This window comes from Numida meleagris, chromosome 4, assembly GCF_002078875.1.
Source record: "Numida meleagris isolate 19003 breed g44 Domestic line chromosome 4, NumMel1.0, whole genome shotgun sequence".
Classification (NCBI taxonomy): Eukaryota; Metazoa; Chordata; class Aves; order Galliformes; family Numididae; genus Numida; species Numida meleagris.
The window spans coordinates 54319921-54338173 of NC_034412.1; the positions used below are offsets into that span (position 1 = coordinate 54319921).

Sequence of the window (18253 nt, forward strand, 5' to 3'; positions counted from 1 at the left end):
TGTGGGTTTTGGCCATTCAAAAAATATGCTGACTTCAGAAATATTTCACTGGGTTTGTCATGTGGCATCTCAAGTCTTAGTTAACCAGAAAGGTAACTCTTCAATTGAGTAGGAAGTAATTTTGGAAAATGAGAGCTAGCAGAAGATAGAAAACACCATGATTGAATTAATGGATTAATCCATTCATCAATTACTCTTCAAATTGTATGTCAAGTTTTTCTCCCTTGATTTGTATCCGATGGATCAGAATTACTCCCAGGAAAGAAGTCATCGTCTTTTCATTCTTTTTCTTGCCTTCCTTTCCTGGCTAAGACATAGAATCAATATCTATAAATTTCTTCGTTTTTATTGTTCCAGTATAAAATCTATTTTAGAACTACCTTTAGTTAAGACTTAAAAACTTCTTCCCACCCTGCCCCCCCAAATGACTATCAAAGGCATATTGTTTATCATTCTTGCTCTGCACTTGCAGTTGAAACTTCATCTGATAAGAAAGGGAGGGAGTGGTCAAAGAGTAAGGTGCACCTTTATCTTACATCTTTGTGCTGGGGACTCTGGATTTGTAAGGAAGAATCGTTGCAGGTTTGTTGGCCATGCAGATTTGGTGTTCTGAAAATAACACAGTAGTTCAGATTTTGGCTCTGTCAAGGACTCTGGTACAATCACAGGGGAGCCTTCTCCTCTTCTTGTACCTTGATTCTCTGGCTGGGTAGGAGTGCCCCCTATTCTCCCAGACTTCAGCTTTGTTTTCCTGTCAAACTATAAACCTTGCGTGACTGGGATCGCTTTTCTGCCTCTTTAGATGTGTTGTTAGCTAGTACTTGGACGCTCGCAAATGGTTTCCAGTGAGTGGAGAAACTGCTGATGGATTTGACTGTACTGCAGGAACTGCAAGGCTGACTCTCATTTAACCTCTGATCTTTCCACTGTGTCAGTGAAGGAGTCATGGGGCTAAAGTGTGTGAAGGAAACAATGGAGGTTAACAGTGAATGTGCATGATGTGAGCCTGTTATTTATTCCTATATTCAAGATTTCAAAGCCAAACAAGACCATTCTAGTCTGACCATCAGTGTTACTAATAGATCAGGGCTAGTAAATCCTTCTTGGAGCCTGTACTTTGCAAGGAGATTCTGTCTCTTAGAATGAAACATAGGATCCTTATTTAAATGCTTCAAATAGCAAAAAATCCATCTCATCCCTTAATTAGGATGTGACTGTTAATTTTGTTCCCTGCTAAATAACAGCACACAGTGCTCTCCAATGTGCATTCAGCTTACCTTTCTGCCAAGTAATCCTACTGTGCTGTTGTACACTACATGAAGAAAACCCCAGCAAGCATCTGTTTCCTCCGTGGGCACACGATTAGGGACTGCGGGGTAATTCATTTCAATGAATATAAGTATTTTGTTTTCATTGCCTGGTGGTGGTTGCTGTCTATCTCAGCGTATCAGTATGTGAGCAGAGGTAAAATGTGTTGTGTCGGTAGGCTTCTTAATTTACACTGCCTCAAGGTGGGGATTTGAGTAGCTGTTGGAAGAGGTGAGGTATGTTAGTGCTGTGAAGCCTGGAAGGTGACTGAAGCATGGGAGAGCGTTTGTGGTGAGCAGAAGGGGAAGCACGGAAGAAGTTAGGACCAGTGAGCTGGAGATTGTTCATTAGCATCAAACCTTGTGATAATATAGATTGTAAAGCTACAGAAGATTGTATGTCCTGGGAAAGCATTTTAATAAATGATCATTTAAATAGAAATCTTTTCAATCTGACCTTACTGGAGAAATGTCATATGGATGGAAAGATTTGAAAAGTTGGGTGGTCCAAAAGATTGGTTTGTTCCAGGCATAGAGTGTCATGAATGTTACTGGATTTTACAGATTGTAGATTAGACATTTAGGTGGAGAACTGTTTTGTGGAAAACTCTCCAGTAAAGAAGGGGAAAAAAAAAAAAAAGAGTAGGAGATGCTGCAACAGTGATTGATTGGTGTTTATGAGGAGCCTTGTCTGCAGGCAGATCTGTCAGTCTGGCTGTGTTTGTTATTGTGAGGTATGCTGCATATAAAGGACACAAAGGGTGTTGTGTGAAGTCTAGTCAATAAGAAAACTGTTTCCTTTTGGACTGTTCTTCCTCTGTCTGTAGTATAAATTGCAGGGGTAATATAGCCAGACACAGGCTTATGGTCACATTCTAGTACCTACTGGTAAGAAAGTAAAGATAGCATAACGTGTTCCTTGCAGTATCATCCTTATTAACAGATCATAGAATCATAGAGTTGTTTGAATTGGAAGGGACCCATAAAGGTCATCTGGTCCAACTCCCCTGCAACAAATGGAGGCCTACAGCTAGATCAAGTTGCCCAGAGCCTCATTCAGCCTGACTTTGAATGTCTTCGGGGATGGGGTATCCACCACCTCTCTGAGCAGTCTGTTCCAGTGCTACTTCGCTACTTGTACTGTAAAAATCTTCTTCCTCATATCCAATCTGTATCTCCCCTCTTCTAGTTCAAAACCATTTCTCCTTGTCCTATCACAACAGACCCTCCTAAAGAGTCTGTCCCCTTCCTTCTTATAGCCCCACTTTAGATACTGAAAGGCCGCTCTCAGGTCTCCTGGGAGCCTTCTCTTCTCCAGGCTAAACAGTCCCAAGCTCTCTCAACCTGTCCTCGTAGGGGAGGTGGTTCATCCCTGGGATCATTTCTGTGGCCCCCTTCTGGATGTGCTCTGTGTGACTGAATGGACCTGTGTTATTGAACAGAAAGAAGTTTTCTTGTTTATTTAACTACTTTGTTTGTTTGTTCAACAGGTTGGTTAGTCAGCTTCTGTGCAGAAACAGGAAAAGTGCTGACAAACTCAACAGAAGAAGTTCTGTCTTGTGATGAAACAGCCCATGTTCTAATGACTGGTGACAGCATGGAGAACTAAAAGTCTCGTAAGTCCATGACACTATAATAGATAGAACTGCATTAGCAGATCATCTACAGCATTTAAGCCAAACTTGTGCATAGTCAGATACCTTCTTACACTATAACTAGATATGGAAATATTTTTTGAATGTACATGTGGATTGGCAGGGAATATGCTACTAATTAGACATAAGTACTGAAGTCTCTACCTGAAAGAGTTGAAATGCTTGCAGATCTTGAAAATGCAGACAACTTTTGCATGAATTAACTGCATGTTCACCATCTACTTTCTCTTTGCTGTTCTTTAAAGTCTGGATTTCTACTCCTCAAAGGGCTGCAGAAAATATTTTTGAAGACAGAGAATGCATTTTGAAGGACGCAAATAGTAGAAAAAAAAAAAAAAACGTTCCAAACAGGTTTTTTCTACAGTCTTGTAAGGCTAACTTTATTGAAATAACTGAATCTCAGGTTTTTTAGTCACTTGACCTTACAGTGGTTGCGCAGGACAGGAAACTTACTGTTAGGCACGTGGGCGAAGGGCTTCAGTTACAAAACCTTGCAAAGACACATGGCAGGAAAAAAGCTTGCTGGCTACAGTTTCTGTGTTTTGTGCATAATGACCCCAAAGAGTACTTTGTGTGTTCATTCTACTAATCTATTTTTGTGACAGCCTATGATGGCTGAAGCAGGTAGGGGTAAGTCTGGTTGTTTTTGCAGTATGCAATTTCAGCGCCTTCAGCTGAGTCACATTCTCCATAGTAGCAGAAATGTTACCGTTTTACAGCATACTTACCCAAATTGCAGATCACGCATCTACTGCAGGTCTCTTTTTATGTTGTCTTAAAGAAAAGGTGATTTTTTTCAAGCTGAGAGGATGGCATACTCATTATAGACAAAAGATTATTACAGTAGATCAGTTACTCACACAAGCAAATCCATTGACTTCAAGGCTTGAATTCTTCCCGCTAATGATGCTCATTACCTTTTGAATTGGTATAGTTTTAGCATATTTTTATCAAAGATGTTTAAGAAATTATTTAACTCCCAAAAAGAGAATCATAGAATCATGGAATTAGCTAGGTTGGAAAAGAACTACAAGATCATCTAGTCCAACCATCCACCTACCATCAATAACCCACTAAACCATGTCTCTCAATGCTATATCTAAATGTTTCTTGAACACCTCCAGGGACGGTGACTCAACCACCTCCCTGGGCAGCCCATTCCAGCGCCTGACCACTCCTTTAGAAAAGTAGTGTTTCCTAATGTCCAGCCTAAATTTACCCAGGCACAACTTGAGGCCATTCCCCCTTGTCCTGTCACTAGTTACAAGAGAGAAGGGGCTGGCCCCCAGCTCACTACAACCTCCCTTCAGGTAGTTACAGAGAGCCATAAGGTGCCCCCTGAGCCTCCTCTTCTCCAGACTGAACAATCCCAGCTCCCTCAGCTGCTCCTCATAAGGCCTGTGCTCCAGACCCCTGACCAGCTTCATCACCCTCCTCTGAACACACTCCAGGGCCTCAATGTCTTTTTTGCAGTGAGGGGCCCAAAACTGGACACAGTACTCAAGGTGCGGCCTCACCAGTGCTGAGTAAAGAGGGACAATGACTTCCCTACTCCTACTGGCACCACTATTTCTGATCCAAGCCAGGATGCCATTGGCCTTCTTGGCCACCTGGGCACACTGCTGGCTCGTGCTCAGCCGAGCATCAACCAATACCCCCAGGTCCGTTTCTTCCACACAACCTTCCAGCCACTCTGCCCCAAGCCTGTAGCGTTGCCTGGGGTTGTTGTGGCCAAAGTGCAGGACCCAGCACTTGGTCTTGTTGAACCTCATCAAAAGATATTGAAGAGGACAGGCCCCAGCACCGACCCCTGGGGGACACCACTTGTGACCGGTCACCAGCTGCATTTAACTCCATTCACCAAAAATCATTTCTGTTTTCACAGATTTGTTTTTCAGTTAAATGTTAGTGTTTTCATTGACAAACAAACAAAATGTATTTGCCTCCCTGTAGGAAGTCCAGAAAGTCTTAAATCTTCAGTTTTGCATTGCAAACTGAACACATTTAATGAAAATCAAAACAACACTATATTGGTGTTTCCAGTTAAGCTGAGCATCATTTCTTTCAAACCCTTGCTGATGAATTTTGTGCAGCTGCCATTTCCATGAGATGCTGTTGTAAATTTGTTGTCTGGAACACAGTTCTTAAGTAATTCACTACTGCAGGAATTTGGTAGTTGAGAGCTGCAGCACAGATTATTGTTTGGCCCAGTGAACAAAACCCGAGTCCTGTACTCTTGCCTTGGCTTGTTGAGCCAGTTAATTGCTCTTCTGATTTTCCTCAGATTTTGACTTAGAACAAAGGAAGACACTCATGCAATTCTCTCTCCTATTCAATGTTTATCTTTGTCTCAAGAGCCCAGAATAACCTTATTGCAGACATTCACGTGATTAAATTAATGAGAAGCAGCAGTGCGCTGTGTCCCTCGCTAGCAACCTACCTCTTCAAAATTGTCCAGTCCAGGGAGAAATATTTAAGGCCAGCTACTAAAGAAGATGCTGATAAAAACACTACCTGAACCACAGCAAAACAGTGGGTTTACATTCATATTAGAACACTTCCTCAAATATTGACGTTGTCATGAGCTAAAGCCTTAATGCATAGACTTGTTCATTAATTGAGAGAAGATATGTGGATAGTTACTTGCAACAAAATAAAGGGGATAGCACTGTTGATAGAGTGTTCTGTCGAGGAGGAGGAAGTCAATTTGAAGAGTATGCACTTATTGCATGATGTCTGCATGTATATACTGATGTGACTCTAGAACTACTGTACTCTGTACTCAGAATTTGGGTATTCAGAGGGTCTAGGAAATGTCATCCATGTCCCATCTGTGAGTTGAGCTGTTCTCATTGCATACTGGCCAAGCGCTTGAATTACCAGCTTTTAGATTGAGTTGCTTTTTCTTCACCCTTCTAATTACAGGTGTTCCACTTTGAATGCTCTGGCACATCAGGTCATGCCGAGTTCATGTCATTAAGAACAGCTGGGGAGTTTGCCTGAGAAGGGACTGCAACCACATGTGGATTGCTTTTACTGTCACACACTTTACTAAGTGACTATTTTGTTTGCTGTCTTGTGTTGCCTCAGTATTTAAAGTTTTTATAGGGCTTTGTTTCTACTCAGGATTTTCCTCAGGGTAAAGAAAGCAGGAGCTACTGCAAAATTGTATTATTCTGGTTGAGATCTACTTCTTGCAAGGGCAGCTGCTTAAATGTGAGTTACATGGGAAAAAGCACAATTGTGACAGTACACTCAAGGGCTCAAGACTGGAATGAATGAGTGAGTGCATATATGCATTTGGGGTGTGAAATATGAAAAGCTTTCAGTATGTGCTTGAACATCTGAAGAAGACCCACAGCAGGCTTGCCTGGATAATGAAAGGTCTGAGATTTTCTGTGTGCACTGACAGCTGACTCTGGAGGCGTACCATGGTTTCCTGACTCTCCGCAGGAAACTCTATGTACTGCTTCATCCTGTATCAGAGCTGTGATACCACTAGGGCAATAAATGCAAACAGAAATGAAAAGAGGAGGTGGAACTGCTCTATACCATCACTTGCTGGTCTGTTTGCTGCAGTGGCTGGTGTCAAGTCAGCGTGAGGGTGATCCTTTCCTCTCTCCACTATGCATGTCCACAGGTGGTCCTTGCTGGTAGCTGCCTGGTAGCCCTTCTTTAGTGGGAGTTCGGTTCATCACTGCCAGTCCCACTACAGGGACTCTGATGGTGATATTTCCTGGCAGTATTTTCTCGGATCTGTGGAGAGGTCAGGTGCTTCAGGAATGTTTAAGCAGAAAAAAAATAGAAGAAATTATCAAAGGCAGTAAATAATCATTTTCTTTTTTCTTTTTATTCCCTGACATAACCCTTGCCTGCAAATACAGTGCAGACTATGGTGGCTGAGTGTGGGTCTGGAGAATGGACACATTTATATGTCTGTGTGTATGAGCCTCTTAGGGAGTCAGGCCAGCTGTGCCACAGGTGGACTTGGTTTGGTCCTAGCTGATGTTCCAGCAAGCTTTGGAACAGATTTATATGTGGTACTAGGCTGAGAAAAAATGAGGCACTAGAAGCAGTGTTCATTTTGAATTTGATCTGCTTTTCTTAATGTTTATGGATATATGACATAATATGTGTTATTTTATGTGTGGGCTGGTCGCAGCAGTGATGCATCCCTCTCTGCCCTTCATGGCGCACTGTTTCAGCATGCAACCCAAGATGTGGCAGCTGGCTGCTGGGAGGGGAGGTGTGACTCTGCAGCAATTGGATGGGAATCAAACTGTTCTTTTGATTTCCTCATCCTTAGACATCAGTCCAAAGAGAAAGGAGCTGATACAGGGGGAGGCTGCACAGACGTAGGGCTGCTGAATTGAGAAGTTTGGAGGGACAATTGGCCAGGACAGAGTGACTCTGGGTGACACTTCCACACGTTTTTCTAGGGGGTTAGAGTAATTCAGAAATACATGGTTTGGTCAAGATGATGAAATATACATTTAATGTTATTTTCTTTCTCAATTTGCAAAGACTGATGAGATCATTTCAGTGTGATTGGCTGTGAAACAGGCAGGAAAATGAAAACAAAAGTCAAGTTTACAAGAGATTTATGATTTCAGAAGTAATTATAAGGAGCAGTACTAAGAGCACCTAAAATAATGTAACTGAATTATCTAAGGAAGTATGTATAAGGAATCCTGTCAAGAGTAGTTAAGATCACCAAGCATCTGTTGTTGAATAGTCTTACACAGGTAAAAAAAAAAAAAAAGGAAAGGTTCTTCAGTCATTAAACCAGTTTTAAACCTGAAAGATCTTGTAAAAAAAATAAACATAACAGGAAAGGAGATAAGAAAGAATAGGAATGCAGGTGTCAAAACTCCTTTCTGCCATCAAGATCAGAGCAGCCCGCTGGCTAAGGGCTTGTGTCTCAGAAGGGGCAGCTGCCAGGGCTGGTGGGAGTCAAGTTTCCTGCATCACTGCTGCAGAGTCATGTTGGGCAAGCATGTAGCTGCAAGGCTCCCGCACTTTGTTTTTTTTCTTCTTGGAATCACGCTGTTTACCATCTCATGTGCGTAGGGCATATACACAAGCAGATCACCATGTAGGTACCAAATATCATCACTCTGTTGCTTCGCTGTAAGTATTTATGGGCCAGAATATTTGATCTTATAAGGGCATTAACTCAACAGACTTACTACTGGTATTATTAAAATGTGCACTCCTTTAAAAGATTGACCTTTAACCTGCTAAATGTGTGTGATTAAATGATAACCTTCTGGTAACTAAAAGAGACTTGGAGTGGTCTAGATATTAAAATTCCAAGTGGTGTCTTCAGCAGCAGCTTTGATTTTCATTCAGCTTAGCAGACCCTCACCTGCCCTAGCTGATAAATGCAATTGTTTTCCAAGAGGACACCACAGGTGTTGAAGTGTCTGGAAGCTCTACAGGAAGAAAACAGCCTGAGAACACTGATGAGATGCGCAGATTTATTGGTGAAGGGTCACTGGGTAGCTGTAAAAAGCCTCACCTGAAATGACAGGTCACAGAAAGAAGTAGGAGGTTGTAACAGAGCATTACAGTAGGCTATGTTGTTCTTAATTATGTTATTTTTTGTCCTGGGGAAGACCACAGTCTAGTGTGGTTGTTTAGTGATATGTACTGACATTGCTACTGTTAAATCCCTGACAATACATCTAAGTTGCATCTGATCCCATCAAATGGGATTTTTCAGCATGTTGCTCACCAAGCTAAAAGGGAAACCATTTCCAAGTTTGCATATACATGAACAGAGAAGTGGAGCCTTTTTCTGCAGCTGGCTCCCATATAATATCTGTAAAACTAAGAACAAACTGAAATGTGGAAAAGCAAGGTTTTCAACTGGAACAATTTCGTTTCGGCAAAATAAACTTCATAGGCACATTTTGATGCCATTTCCAATGGAAAGTTGTAGAATCAAATAGCTTGCTCATGTCACTTGTATAATGCGGAATTGCTTGTCTCAATTAGTTAAAACATTTAATTTTCATGCTATTTCATTTAATTCAATTGAGACTTCTGTACTCCAACATTCATTTTATGCTAAAATGCTTTATATATCTCATATTACTTCAGTGTTGATTTAAGACATTCTCTTCTCTCTTTAAACAAAATAGTTCAATATTATCAAAACACAGCACTGTGATACTTTGTGAGGAATCTCAACTCTCGTACTATTTCACAATACACCTTCATTTCAAAATGCCAGAAGATCCCACTGAACAATAGTATTTTCTTCCCAGTTCTAGAGGAGAGATTGATTTTGGACTGTCACCAGTACTGACAGGATGCATAATTATTTTTGCTGTGTGGCATTTCTTCATTATGTCCTCAGTCTGAGTTCTGTCTGGTACTTGTTTAAGGAGTCTCCTTATTGGTTTTGTATCACAGGCTTTTTCTATAAATGGAAAGAAGAGAGATATCTGTTACTCAGTGCTTCCGTGGTTGTGACTTTGCACCATATATAAGGGAGTCAGTCCATGACCTTCAAAAAAGGAATTTTATACAATTCCCATTCAGGTTTTCCTACCATAGCACTCATTACTGTTTTTTTTGTTTGTTTGTTTGTTTGTTTGTTTTTTAATGGATTGCCAACTGTTATTTCTATTCACAAATGACACTTCTATTCCCATTAATTAGCCAACCGGCTTTCTGTTCATTCCTTGTTGCTAGGTATAATCCCTTTCCTTGGGATTGTTACTGATCTAAATGATGTCTTAGGATATCTGGGGTAAATACAATGAATTCAAAGCTAGTTTAGGCAGGATAGCCAACAGCTGTGGAGTTTTACCATGGCCTGGTATCCAGGGCATTGCTGGCCTTTGAGTGTGTTCTGGAGCTTGTGGTGAGCTCCAAGTCTTAACAGGCAATCTGTGATCAGCAACCGAAGTAGCTTCTGTATGACAAACTTTATGAGACATATTCACAAAGTCTTTAGTCATTTTAGTGTCGGGACAAACTATCATGTCAGTGGTTGTGATTTTATTATTTCTGCTCTGAAATCTTTCCTAGACTGTACGGTCTGGAGTTGTGTATAGACTTGATTTGCAGGTGATGTCTGTCCTATCCCTGAGGACATGACTCTTAATTCTAGTTTGGTTATATTGCACACGTCTTTTCTTTGTGAATCACACCTTTGATGTAACTTCAATAAACCCAATCAAATGTCTTTAGCTTCCTACCATGAGGCAAGTGATTTACATCCTGACCCCTCCTATAGTAACACTCCTTTGCCCTCTCTTAGGTCAAAGCTAATGAGAAAAGCATGGACATAGAGCAGAGGTGCAGTGCTTTATGTGATGCAACTGTGCAGAAGCAAGTGTGTTCATAGGCTTCAAGGACTGGTGTGACCAAGGCTAGAACTGGGACTTCTCATACAGTACTTTTGAGCGTGGGGGCTACGTGTATTAGCAGTTTCAGAACAGCTTGATGTCTTAGAATATTGATTTGGAGTTTACTCTTCACGTAGTATTTCTTACTGATGATTTCTGTAGTGATTTGGATTTATGAGATACAAGAACATAACCGTCTTTTCCCTGGAGGTTGAAGAGAAGTAAACCTACATGAAGTTTGCTCCAAGTGTGCTTTCTCCTCTTAATTCTCCAGTTTTCACAATCCATGAGCACTTTTTGATTTGGGATGAGAACTGAGGATTATCAAGAAAGGATTTGCCTTTCTATGTTATTCCCAGAGTGTAGAGAAAAGGGAGAAAAGTTGCAGCTTTATTTTCACTAAGCTTGCTTAGAGCAACACTTCCGGGCTTCTGGTGAGGTATCCAGCTAAACATCCAAGCTTCATCAGATAGCCCTTTCCGTGTTGTGGACTCATCTCTAAACTTGCATTACTGAATGATGGGACATATTAGAGGGAAGAAGAGTGGTATGGGAATGCAACTGTGCTATCCCCACAAAACACAGAATTAGCAACCTCTCCCTTTTGTCCAAGGCCAAGTACCGGGAGTATAAGGCTCCATTGCAGGGAAACTGCTCGCATTTACTTAGTGACTTAAGAGCTCTTAGGACTCCTATCAACCCCCTGTGTAAAAAAAGAAAGACTTAAGATGGCAGGTGGTCATGGCAGAGGCGGGGGCAGCCAGGGCAACAAAGAAAATTTTGCTGTCCCCCAAGTTACAATTTCCAGGACTACCAAACTGAAAAGTACAATCAAAGGCATGACTGTCATTTGGTGACAATGACAATGTTTTGCTAAGTATTCCAGTAAAGATGATACAGTAGTGGTGTCACATTGTGCATTTATATGTCACAATGCTTTTTACAGTAGCTATAGACTTGCAGATGCACTCCCTGATAATCCTGCAATTTTATCATCAGGGAGTGATAAGCTCTCAGATATGAAAGCTGATGTCAGCGTCTTCTGCCACTTTGATCTGCATGAGTTGATGCCTTGAAAATTAATGAGAATGCTACATGTGAAATCAGAATCAATCCACTGTGGGTTTTATCCCCTCTCCGCCTTTCCAAGAGCAGTGGCAGGGGGGAGGAGATGGGTGGGGGATATGCGTTATCAAATTTGAAGCGTGGCAGAGTATAAAGGCTGTAATCTCATCTCAGGATTCTTATGGCTTTAATAAACTCTTCATGCTTCATTCTTGCAGTTTACTGCATCAGAGGGACCCTTTTGCAAAATTGCAGCCATAAATTTTCCCTTCTGCTGGACAGATTTTACTCCCTTGCTTTGGTATATATGTCATCCTGCTTTCAACAGAGTTAAGACATGACAAAACTGATTAAACATTTGTATTACCTCTTCAAAATGTATAGAGAACTGCAATTTCTTAGGTGGAGGGAAAGGAGGTTAAAGCTTTGTTGAGCTTATGGGTGTTTCTTGGTGCTTACAAACACACGAAGAAAAGTAAAACTCAACTGCTGGAATGAAAATTCTTTGTCACTTGTTCTAAGATGGGCAAAATATCTTTATTACCACTGGCGTTTGGCAAAAGGTATTAGTCAATCATCCAAAAAGGCATTATTGTCTTGCCATCTGCTCTCACATCTGCTTAAGTCCTGATGGCCCCTAAGAAACTGTCTGCCATTAGCAGTGATCCCTAAAAATAAAGACCCTTTTACTATGGTAAGTGAGCTAAGTAGACCACTTTCTCCCTTAAGATGGCCCTCTGGCTGTGACTGCACATTAATTATGTTTGGGGCTGGCAGCTGTAAATTGCAGTAATTGTTTGCCAGCTCCTCCTGGAGGAATGTGTGGGGTGGAGCCTGTTGCAGTCCCATCATATTTCCATCTCCGTTCTTTGTTTCCAGGGCCCAGGCACAGCCTCAGCTCACCCTGCTGCTGACGAAGCTTTTCCTGTGCTGTCCATGCTGTTCACTGGCACATGGCGTATGTGGCACAAGGTGGCGTGGGGCTGGCAGTGCCAATCGCTGCTGACCTGAACGATAGCGAAGCCACCTGCCAGGCATGGCTGGCTCTGTGTCACTGCTCCTGTCACCCAGGCTGAGCAGATCATCCCAGTACAGCCTGCAGGACCCTTTCCCCTGCGGGAGCCAAGCACCCATGTTGCACTTTCCTGGTCCAGGGCAATTTCTGTGCTCTGCACAGGTCTGTTTTGGAGGCCCTTGTTCTCATGAATAAGTCAGCTGTACAAAACGTAGGACACATTTCCATTTCAAAAAAAAAAAAAAAATCCTGCTTACTGCTAATGCTTCAGAGTAAGAGTGTTCTTTTTTTCCTTATGTTCCAGGGATTTGTGTTCAAATTAATCACGACATAATATATTGAAGACTTTTTTTTACTGATAATGAAAAATAATTTCAAATAACCCTGGTGCCTTGGTATAAATGTCACAAAGTTTGAAAATGCAAGTGTATAGTCTCAAAACTCAAAGGTCTTCAGATTAAGAACCAATTTTAAATGTGTAGCTATCATGCTGATTTCAGCAGGGAGCGCATCTGATGGGATGCAGTACATGAATTGAAAAAGCAGTTAAGATTTATGTGTCTCCATTATCACTGTCTAAAGAATCTTGCATGGTTTCTTTCTCTTTTTCTCTTATATGGTTCATATTAAGTTGTTAGATTCCTAAGGACGGGAAGTAGAGATGCTAAGCCTTAATTATGAAGACAAGGATGAGACGCAAACGTTTCATGGTTGAGAGGGATGGTCAGATGGATGGGAGAGAAGTGGGATAAACAATTTCTTGGATTTTCTTCCAGCTTTATTTCCTGCAGTCCTATAAATCTAAAGCTTACCATGATCATCCACACTCAAAGTGGGAATCAATGGAAGTTCTCCTCTAAATTAATAAGTTCCTGACCAGATCCAGTCATATATGTGCATGGGCATGATTTGATGATTTCTGTCTTCTCTACTGTATATGAAGACCAGTAATTAAGCCCTTTTGTTTTGGCTAGGTTTAACCCACTGTGGAATAGGCAGCTCAGTACTTAGCTGGGCTGCATCAAAAGAAATGTGGCCATCAGGGCAAGGTGGGGAGGGGTTTGATTCCCCCCCTCTACTCTGCTCTTGTGAGACCCCAACATAGAATATGGACTAATTGGAGTGGGTCCAGACAAGAGCCATATGGATGATCGGAGGGCTGGAGAACCACTCCTACGAAGACAAGCTGAAAAAGTTGGGCTTATTTAGCCTGAGAAGAGAAGGTTCCTTGGAGACCTTATAGCAGCCTTCCAGTACCTAAAGGAGGCCTACAAGAAAGCTGCAGAGGGACTCCGTATAAAATAATATAGCTATAGGACAAGAGGGAACAGTTTTAAACTGAAAAAGAGTAGGTTTACATTAGATATAATGAAGAAATTGTTCTCTGTTAGGGTGGTGAGGCTCTGGAACAGGTTGCCCAGAAAAGCGCTTGATGCCCTTCCCTGATAGTGTTCAAGGTCAGATTGGATGGGACTTTAAGCAACCTGGTCTAGTGGGATCTTTCCCTACTCATGGCAGTGGGTTGGAACCAGATCATCTTTAAGATCCCTTCCAACTCCAGCCATGCTGTGCTTCTATGATGTATTTATACATATGGGCAGTATTCCTAGAACCTTTGTCCTTCTGTAGAGAAAACTGAATTAACTCAACTAAGATAAGGTAAAAAATATTTCCCAGTGTATTGTTTTTATGCCTTTAGACTATGGGAGGGTTTGAGGCATACCATTTTGTGCAATTACGTTGCTCAGCTCCTTATATACACATCCATGAGGAGTACTTCTTGCAGGTTGTTGCACTCCTGGCCTGTAGGGCTCACTGCCGCTAGTAATCCTGAGCACTGAATATGGAGAATGCAACCCTCAACAGCCTGTGTGCTACCTTCATTAAAGTTCCTGCATGAGATGTATGAGCTGAAAAGCCTTTGAGGATCTTTATCATATCTCACTGATGTTGTGCTTAACAGGTTGGAGCAAAAAAATGATTGAAGTATGGAGCACCGGATTTTCATTCTCTGTAGGCATTAAAAAAAAAAATGAAGCTTTCCAAGATAGTTACTGGATTGAGGAAGAGTAGTTTCTTAGGCATTCATTAGGAATTCAAAGAGCTGGTCAGGAAATTTCAGCAGAAAATATAATTCCTGTTAGATTGTTAAAGGCATTCATTTAAACAAGAGAAGCTGAAAAGTCCATTTAAGGTCATCTTCAATGTTTGAAATTTTAGGAAGCTATAGAGTTTCACTGCAAGCTAGTTCAATAAGAAGTTAGAGTGTGCATTCTTCTGACAACTTGTATTTCCAGTCCTTTCCATCTCCTCTGGACAGTGTTCTCTGAGGAACTGATAATATGCAAAGAGACAGTGTGCTAAAAGGTACATGACTGAGCTGTAGAGCTAATAGCCCTAATACTTAAGGGAAGATGTAGATCCCTTGGAGCTTGGGACACAAGCAACTTCCATGAGCCTCTTTGGGAGCCTCAAAGGAGGAAGCAGCCCCTGTAGCTTTCTTTCTGCCAGTTTTAGCCAGACAAGGAGACTATGCTCATTAACCACATCACATTGCAAGCTCTATTCGCTCAAGACTTGGTTTCAAGTAGAGAAGTCATATGCTGAGCTGATTTGAAAAGGAAAGCATCAGTGTCAGTTCTGCATTCCTTTTGAACTCACAATGTTTTAATTTGAAATACATTTGTTCAGAGACTGCCATGGGTGTACATCCATCGCAAAGGAAAAATTAAGTATCACACTATTTCTGATTCACCAGCATTTGTACTGTCAGAAGCTACTGATCTATGTCAAATGTGCTACTTAATCAGGAGGAACAGGGGGAGCAAAAGTTTTCACAGCCACATCCTCCTTCCATTGTCCTGCTGTGGTGTTTGCTGCATTTCTGAGGCACTGGATTCCTAGCCAAAACTTGTCTGATTACTGGAAGTCTTCAAAGACATCAAGGATAGCTCACTGCGCAGCTTCCACGCCAGATTTCCTTCTGCTCCTGAACTGTATATTTCAAGAGCCAAAGGCAGACTGCAGATTTGGTGGCAGCTTGGACTACTCTCTTTCATTGTCCCACGTTATTGCTGTCATTTGGCATTTGCTGCTTTTTTTTTTTTTTTTGCCTGTAATGCCTGTTCAGCTGCTTAATCTGTTCTCATAGCAATGCTACAAGGAACAGGTTAACCTAGATACTAATGTTTCAGTGCAACACTGCAATTTTATAACAATAAACAGAAGCTTTTATGAGGCTGTAAATGTCTCTTCCATTTATAAATATTGTACTATAACTGCAGGCTCTGGGGTTATCACGCAGTCAAACCCTTTATCAAAGCCAAATAGTTCCTAAAGTACCACTCTTAAAAATCTTTTTCAGGCATTAATGTTTCATTAGTTCTCTCAAACAAGTCTCCGTGGGAATCTGTATAGCAAGTTAAAATCTAGCTCTAAAACATGGGAAAAATTAACTGCATTTTTAATTCATTTCTTCAGGATTTACCCATGGCATTGGGTGATACATACTTGGTAATCTAAGTGTACTGTGCAACTCCTCCATTTTCAGGGTGGCAGTGAAATCAGTTAGCATTAAATGCATGCGCCATTCAAATGCTACTCACCCTCCAGTCAGGTTTCCCATCTGCGTACCAATCCAGCTCTCCACCTATTCCTTGCTTTTCCACAGAGAGCATTTGTGCCTTCCCCAAACATGCATATACTCAAAAGGGTGTATTGCAACACCCACCAAAGCTCCGAGTATGCTTACCCTGCTTTGCAGAGGCAGTTTGTTTAATCCATCAGCCCTGAAGTTTGCAAATCCCTCAGCTGTGCTGCTAGTTCCAGATTTGTCTCGTTTGCATGAACTGGGGAATCCCTGCATTGTGTCCTACAATCCCTGCATTGGCTCCTACAGGAGCCAGCCTGAGCATGGGCATCTCTTTGTGTGCAACCCTCTAACCTAGCACCTCCTATCTCTGCTTAACTAGCGCGAATTGCCAGAAAGAGATGACTAAACTGAAGTGATGCAACAATCAAAGAAGCACTGTCCAGATATTTGAACAAATCACAGATTTTCAGGTCAGCCAGCACTGTGACTGCCATAAATACACCCCTTACCTAAGTCACCACTCAAAGCAAATTGTGCCAGCAATGCACACAGCCTGTGCATTCAACATTCAGCTTTTTTTTTTTACCTCTAGGCTTGTAAAATATGTATCCTCAGTTCCTGCTCAATGTTTGAATGTAAGAAATTGGCAACCTGTTGTTACTGCATAGTGGTGCGGGGCATTATAATTCATGTGAAAGAAACTGATCTTGGGGTCCATAATGATTTTGTTTTTTCTGGTTCCGACGTCATCTTTCAATAAGTGCTTAGTTTTGCTTGTGTAGCTTATTCAGCAGGCATTTTGCATAAAGTTTAGCAAAAGTGCAAGTGGACGAACTGAGTCTGCATCTTGCACTTCAGATGCAACTGACTGATCATCCTCTCTCTGCATAGGCTTTTTGGGACAATTGAGGCCTGAGCTTATCCACAGATGAGCAGCGTGAGCATCTGTGGTCTTTACTTCTCCTTCTAAGAGGCCTTCAAGGCAAATGCCCACTTCAGAGAGCTTTGGACTGAAATGAGCTTTTAGCATTGGGAAGAAAAGCAAGTCTGTCCTTGACATTAAGCTTGAACATTGGTATGCCCGATGTCAGCGTGACTGTAGATTTCTGCAAAATCCTGACATTCATCTAATTTCTCTCTCATCTCTGTTATTGAACCAACTGCGAATGTGTTTATTGATAGCCACTCAAAAGCATTAGTAAACAGGGAGTCAGCAACAAAATGGTTGCATACCAACTGATCTATACTGTCTGTTCCTGTGGTCTGGTAGAAACTGTCCAGCCTTTGCTGAAGGAGAAAAAAGTAGTAGAATTGCTAGAGTGGAAACTGGCAAAAGGAACGATCAAGGTATATGGAGAAAGTGAGACTGTGTGATGCCATTTGTTCATTTGAACAACGTGCAATCTTTAGCACGTAGACAACACAAGATTGTGCATCTGGGAATGCATGGCATGGTTGACACTCACTCGATGGTGCTGAGCATCTCAGAAGAAGAGTTGAGCATCTTGAGAAGTTGTCAGTGGGTGAGTTCCTGGCGTGCTGCTGAAGTCAAATGCAAGGACCTGTCTTCTGAAAGAGTAGAGCATAGTCAGAATGTAAGGGAACTTGTGTTGTCTCTACATACAGAATTAGTGAAGCTGTTACATAAATGGGGTCTGTCCAAGACATTGGGCAACTATGAAGGGTACCAAGGAGAGCATCAATAAGGATTAATTGTCTAAAGGCCTGCTTTTGAAGCACATCTATGCTTACTGCAAGCTACCTTACCTGTGCTGTTTGAATATCCACCCTGAAAAAACTTACCTGTGCCAAATCATTAGAATTAGCCCGCAGGGGTGCTGTACTAATCCATGTACTGAAAGCACTTCTCCTGAGTTATCACATGGTTGTTTGCAGAGAGCACAGAAGCCCAGTTTGTGACATCACTCCCCAAGTTTTTCCTCTTTCTCTCTCTCACTTTTTATAAAATTGCTGTCTGTGGCAGTGATGAGACAACATGTAAATACCTTGCAGTACAGTTGCTCATCAGTAATGCTGACAGTTTGAAGACATAAGCAAACAGCATTTGGCAGGAAGAACTTTTTAATGAGAATGGCATTAAGGAATGTGAAAGCCATGAAAAGATTCTTTGCACATGCCTCCAGCTTCTCTGTCTTCCAGTTGTCTTCCTGTCCATTAAAGATTTAAAAATAATAATAATGGTAATGGTGGGGGAGGGGGTTCATTTTTACAAATTCCGGGCTTCGCTGATTTCACAT

The 18253-nt window shown here is 41.6% G+C and overlaps 1 long non-coding RNA gene across 4 annotated transcripts in view; it reads left to right on the forward strand.

Moving 5' to 3' along the window:
• The window catches only part of LOC110398367, a 411724-nt gene that overhangs the window by 294466 nt on the left and 99005 nt on the right, over nt 1–18253 (forward strand). For all 4 annotated transcript variants that reach the window (XR_002438350.1, XR_002438349.1, XR_002438348.1 and 1 more), the window contains exon 11: nt 2798–2923. This is a non-coding gene — a long non-coding RNA (uncharacterized LOC110398367). The remainder of the gene's footprint in view (nt 1–2797; nt 2924–18253) is intronic.